This window comes from Nuphar pumila, chromosome 2, assembly GCF_984573655.1.
Source record: "Nuphar pumila chromosome 2, dmNupPumi1.hap1.1, whole genome shotgun sequence".
Lineage (NCBI taxonomy): Eukaryota > Viridiplantae > Streptophyta > Magnoliopsida > Nymphaeales > Nymphaeaceae > Nuphar > Nuphar pumila.
In genome coordinates, this window is record NC_143250.1 from 145,719,392 (window position 1) to 145,725,793 (window position 6,402).

At 38.8% G+C, this 6,402-nt stretch overlaps 1 pseudogene; it reads right to left on the minus strand.

Annotated features, from left to right (window-relative positions):
• Positions 1-685: 685 nt before the first annotated feature.
• Positions 686-1,228, minus strand: LOC149847490 (ethylene-responsive transcription factor ERF039 pseudogene; annotated as a pseudogene).
• Positions 1,229-6,402: the final 5,174 nt, after the last annotated feature.

The window sequence follows — 6,402 nt, forward strand, 5'->3', positions numbered from 1 at the left end:
AGCGGGTGGTTCATGGTTCGCAATTTGCGAAACCAGACCCTAACGGATGGTTTTTGGTTCTAGGATAGGAACCATCCATCCTGAAACCGATCACCCCTACCTAGGAATATAGCCCACAGGGACACTGCTCATATGGCAGAGACGACTTGTAAACATCAACAAGCTGACCGATTACCATGAATTTGAAACCCATGGAAGGTGTCTTTTGCGGCAAAGTCGAAGTTGGGTGTACACGGCTGCAAGTTAGGAGGACCTCAAGGGTTTTACCGGTTGGAAGCCTAACAATATGCAGTCGGTGATTCGGGAGGGAGAGTTCCCGGAGCAGTTAGTGCACGTCAACGTTGAAAGTTCGAATCCGAATGGTATAGTTGCATCACTGATCATAGTGATAGGGTCTGCCTTACCCTCAGCTTTCTCTGTAAAAAAAAAAAAATGTGATTCAAGAATGAATTACAATCATCAAATTTTCAAAACACTGAGATTTATTAAGATTTTATTAATTTTTTTAGAATATATCGATGAATTTTAAAATATCGCCGATATTTGTAACTATGATATTTCAACAAACCCGACCCGTATACCTCCGGTAGTATATCAACATACAGGGCACGCACTCATCACGTGACCACTCACACATTCATAGTAAACAAAAACACTAAATTATTTTTGCCCAAGAAGGACAGCGTTATTGGCACAAATTCCAGAGATATCCTCCCAAATCGTGCTCCTCGATCACCACGTCACTCTCCGACGTCAACCAAAAGCGGGGCGGGCTCAGTAGCAGCGCCTCCGCCAATTCCCTCCACAGCCACGGCGAGTCGGCCGGAGACTCATCGGAAAACTGATACAGGGATTCGCTCGCCGGAGGAGGAGCATCATCCACCACCGCGTCGTCGGTCTCCAGCCGGGAGGCGGCGGGGGGCGCGAGTCTGAAAGCGGCCTGCAGGGCTGCGAGGCGGACGTCGCTCGGATCGGAGCTTGCCGGACGCGGGAGCCGTCCGGCCATATCCGGGAAGTTCAGCCGCGCCGAGCAGCCGCGGAGGAAGAGCGCGGCGGTGTCGTGTGCCGCCGCGGCCATCTCCGGCGTATCGAAGCTTCCGAGCCATATGCGCGACTTCTTGCGGGGCTCTCGGATCTCCGAGACCCACTTCCCCCACTTCCTGCGCCGGACTCCCCGGTAGTTCGCCCCCTCCGCTGAGGAATTGCCTCCGGCGTCTCTCTTGTCCATATGGACTCTCTCTTTTTCTCAGGTGTAGGGTGGAGTTTCCGGTGGGGTTCCGTCGCTTCTCCGGCGGGGTGATGGCATACTTAAGTAAGGTTTTTGGCGGGGGTATTTGAGAACGCGAGGGAATGGACGAGGCATGCTTCGAGGTAAGTAGGCGAACGGGGGGTAGTAGCTCTGAGTGTTAGTACAATTACTATTTTACCTCATACTGTATTAGTCAAGGACCTAAAAGGATACCCAGTTTTGTTTTATATTTACACGAAAAACCGCCTCAAAGATCAGAGACCTAGCGGCGCTGACTCAGTCTATGAGACCCACAGATCCGTATCCAGATGGGGACCCACTTTTGGACAGCCATATCAGAACTGTTTTCGTCTCTACCTACCGTTACCGGAGAAAGACCATTGTAGTGATTTGGGGAAGCAACATGTCTTTGACTTAAATCACCAAGGATGATATAGTAATTTACACCGCGTTTAAGTCCCACTGGCAATATCGGTTGTGCTGGTTGAGTATGGGCATAAAAAGTATCGACCCGAATAATATTCAACCCGAACCCGACTTCAACAAGCGAGTTTGGGTTATGATTTTTGCTGGTTAACGAACCTGACCTTATATATATATATATATATATATATATATATATATATATATATATATATATATATTACTATATATGATTAATGGGTAAGTGCTAAATGAGTTTTTTTAGGTTTTTTATTTTATTTTTAAATTTTGATCATACAGATGTGATCTATAAGTGCTAAATGAGTTTTTCGTATTTTTTTAATTTTATTTTCAAATTTTGAACATACAGTGTCATTTATGTATTTGATTTTATAAAGATCAGCTCTTGAAGTGTTCGAGACATGGGTGTGTTTTATAGCGTTCAAAAAATTAACAGTCCAAAAATTTTTGTGGTTCTAAATATCATTTTTTTCATAAAAAACACACGATTCAGTTGTAGATTTCTCGTAAATCGACCATGCTCAACACATTTATGAGGTCAAAACTACAAAAAAACATACCAGAAAAGCAGAAAAACTCATTTAGCATTTTTCATTTTTGCACGAACCCATTACTATATATTTATATATATAGGTAATCTAGGGTTAGTCTGACCCAATCCTATATACAACCATACCATTGGGTTTTGAACTTGCAACGTCCCCAACACAAGGTAACCTGCACTAACTGCGGTCCTGTTTTTATATGTATTAATTTTAAGTAAAAATAAACTTCTAAAATTATATGGATCCCGGTTTGGGATTTCATTTTTGTGACCCGGCAAAACTTGAACCCGGCACTTTGTTATTTGGGCAGATTCGAGTACACCCTGATGGGTCCAATTCCAGCCGAGCCTGCGAGAGGCTGAGAGTCATTGGACATAGCTCTTTTTCATGAGTTGCTATGCTCAGCGTGTTATGGACCCTCTCATTTTCCATTTGAGTCCTGGTTGGTTTCAAACCACTTACTGCCATGTTCCCAAAGAATCAAAAGTGTGGATCATGATCTTAGATCCAGCCCCTTACTTCAGCTGCTACTCGTAACCCGGCAATCGGGACTCGAAGAATGATGTTGGATTTGGACCTAGTCCGCATACAGATACATATTGATTATTTATGGTGATGCAAATTGGTCGGAGTAGGTAAGAACAAGATTCCATCCATATTTTTGGATCCCAATAGTAAATATCCAAATCCTGGTCATATTTGGAAGATGGATACAGTATTGGTCAAGAATGACTGGATCCAAATCTGACCCGTTTCCATCAGTAATCATCTAACTAGAACAATGATATTCACTGGAACCGGATCCAGCTCCGGCTTTTGGAAAAGGTTTTTCATAAAGCCTTGGACCATAATTATGGACCAATTTGGCACTTGTTTGTTAATGCTAGTAATCCATTGCCACCATATTGCTCCTCCATGCCATCAGTTGTAATCACATTGCATACTTCTATTGTGTCGATTAGGGATACAACAGCAGATGGAGGGTGATCAGGTGCAGCGGCACACTAGTATGCAATATGATTGGGCCCAACAGGCCTGACCCATGTCTTGTCCCGAGGCCCGAGCCCTGCTTGGTTTAGTTATACTCGAGCTTGGGTTGAGCCTTTTAGGCCTAAGCTAGTTAACAGGCCGAGCCTGTTGGGTCCTGTGTAAATTATACAACGGCCCGCCCAACTAGATTCGGGCCTGGACTGCAAAAATGCTGCACGAGACCAACCCGATATGGGTCAGGTGCCCAACCCAAACTATCACCATTTATTGTGAAAAGATCAGGTGCAATCACATGGCACAAAAATGTGTGCATGAAGCACCTTGGCACAGGGCCTGTCAGGTGTGGGGCTCAAGACCTAATGGAGGGCGATCGGGTGCTTAATGCACAAAAATTATGACATGTGATTGCACCCGATCCGGACTCCCATTTATTGGGTACGTAATTCACTCGTGCATCACAAGAATACGGACACGGAAGCGAACTTGGCTCATAATTCACTAATTTTGCAAAAAATACACGTGTAGTGATGTGCATGCATGTCATAGGCATATTGACAATTCTCGCGAGATTTATGAAATCTTGAGAAGATATCGCAAGAAATTACCCAAAAGTTAAAAAAAACGGTAATTTTTCGTGATATTTTCAATTTCTTGAGAGTTTTTCATCAAAAACATAAATATCATGTTTTAAAAGCGATAATCATGTCGTTATCAGCTATTTATCATGAAAAACCATGTGGTTTTATCTTTTAATATTTTAATATATATTTTCTTATAAAATTTAATTTTTATTGCCAAGATTTTGCTGAAAAAATACAAGATTAAAAAAAAAAAATCATTTTCTCCCAAGTTTTTTGTTGCCATATCTTGCCGTTTTTAACTTTTGTAAGTCATGTCATAAGGGACATACAAGGCTCATTTTAGCTTGGCTAGTAGGAGAAAATTAATAGTGATAAAAACACTTATTAAAGTTTATAAATTTGGTTATAATTAAAAGATATTCATATAATTCCTGTTTTTTTCTGTTGAATTGTAAGTAGGTGGCTTGTAATTGTCCAATCCACATACGCAACAAAAGAATGAGGCCAAGCCAGCCGAAATGGGAACAGTGAAAGCTCACGTTTTTCACAAATTTTCGACCCTTTTTGTAACCTTTAAAAAAAAAAAAACTTTTAAAGAGAATTATTTTTTTGCTTTGTTGCCATGCTAAAAGCTTGTTAAAGCTAACCTTGTGTTTTATTCAACTTTTTCTTGTTGCACATGTCCACATGGACTGGACTTGTTTTTGCCATTTGTAGATATTTTTTTTTATAAGTAAAATCTGAATATATGCATATATGTGCATATATAAGCATGTAATATAGTGAGAGTATATACGAAAAATAACACAGAGTTTTTACACTGTAGTGACCATAAGTACGGCACGCAGAGCCAACGCGGCTAGCTAGGGTCTCCTGGGGTGTGGTTTCTCCGTGTAAATATAAAAAAAAATGTAACTAAAACAAGCTCACCCTGTGTCACAAAGTTGTATAAATGGTGTAAACGGGCTCCATTAATCTATTGATAAATGTCACCAAATTGATGGGATGTCACAAGTTTGAAACACACGGCATAGTGACAAACGTTTTAAACGGCAAATTCTGGTTTTTTAAAAACTCGTGAGAAATTGAAATTTTTTCATAAATCTCGCATTTTTTTCGGCAAAATCTCGGCAATAAAAAAATAAATTAAAAAATATAAAATTTATTTTTTATAAGAAAATATTGATAAAAATTATTTAAAAATTAAAATACACATTTTTTGTGATAAAATAGCTGTTTAAAATGTAAATATCGTGTTTAATTCACGATATTTATGTTTTTTCATAAATCTTGCGAGATTTTGAAAATCTCACGAGAAATTACCGTTTTAAACTTTCAAGCAATTTATCGTGATATTATCGTGAGATTTTCATATTTCTCACGATATTGTCGTGGTTTTTTGTATAAGCTGAAAGACATAATATGCAATGGAAAAGGGAATGGTAGAGACATTTAATTAAAACGATTGAATTGTTAGGATGAGATAACTTTCTATGTGATCTTTAGTTGTGGTGACATGAAACATATCGAATCATGGGTGTTTGCCCAGTTTTTTTGTTTCTCAAAATTTTAAATGATGATATTTCCTGTTAGTGGGGAAACACAACCTTTTTTTCTTCCCTTTGAAGTTGGACTATGTAAATCAAATTTGCTTGTTTAAAGTTGGATCAATATTTTGAAATCATATGAGCATGATAGAATCACATATAAAGTTTTTTTACTGCTTTAGAACACATATGAGCATGATTGAAGCACGTATAAAGTTTTTTGACTGCCTTAGAATACATATGAGCATGATAGAATCACTATGCAAGTTTTTTTACTGCCTTAAAACACATATGAGCATGATTGAAGCACATATAAAGTTTTTTGACTGCCTTAGAACACATATGAGCATGATAGAATCATTATGCAAGTTTTTTTACGGCCTTAGAACACATATGAGCATGATTGAATTAATATGCAAGTTTTTTATTGTTTTATAACACATATGAACATTTTGTTTATAAATATTAACAATTTGGTTCTCTTGTAGGATGCTGAAAATGATCAGCGTAGAGGAGCTGACGGAGGTATGGAGGGAGGGGTAGATCGAGAAAATGAAGCGGATGATGCCCCGAATCTTGACGACGATTAGTTTCATGTATTTAATTTGTTTAACGTACTTGTAATTAATTATAACTTGGCAAAGACTGTATTTTATTATTTAACTTAGAACCTGTGTTAATTTTGTTTCACCTGTATATGTATTTTGTTTTTTATAAGCAGGTTATATGAATTGTATTACGAGAAATTTTTCTCGAGTTTCATAATTCAAATTTTTTTTTTAAATTAGTGACGGATTATTTCCGTCGTCAATTTCAATCAGGCGATGGTTTGCGACGAACTTTAATCTGTCGCTAACTTGCCGAGAAAAAGTTAGCGATGGAGTTTATCCGGATATAGTTTGTCGTCAGTCTGTCGCTATTTAGCGACAGATTAAAGTTCAACACTAAATAGTGACAAACTGGTAACAAATAAATTCCGTCGTAATTTAGCGACTAAGATTATGTGACTGGACGCTATCCGTCGCTAAACACGTTAGCGACGAAAT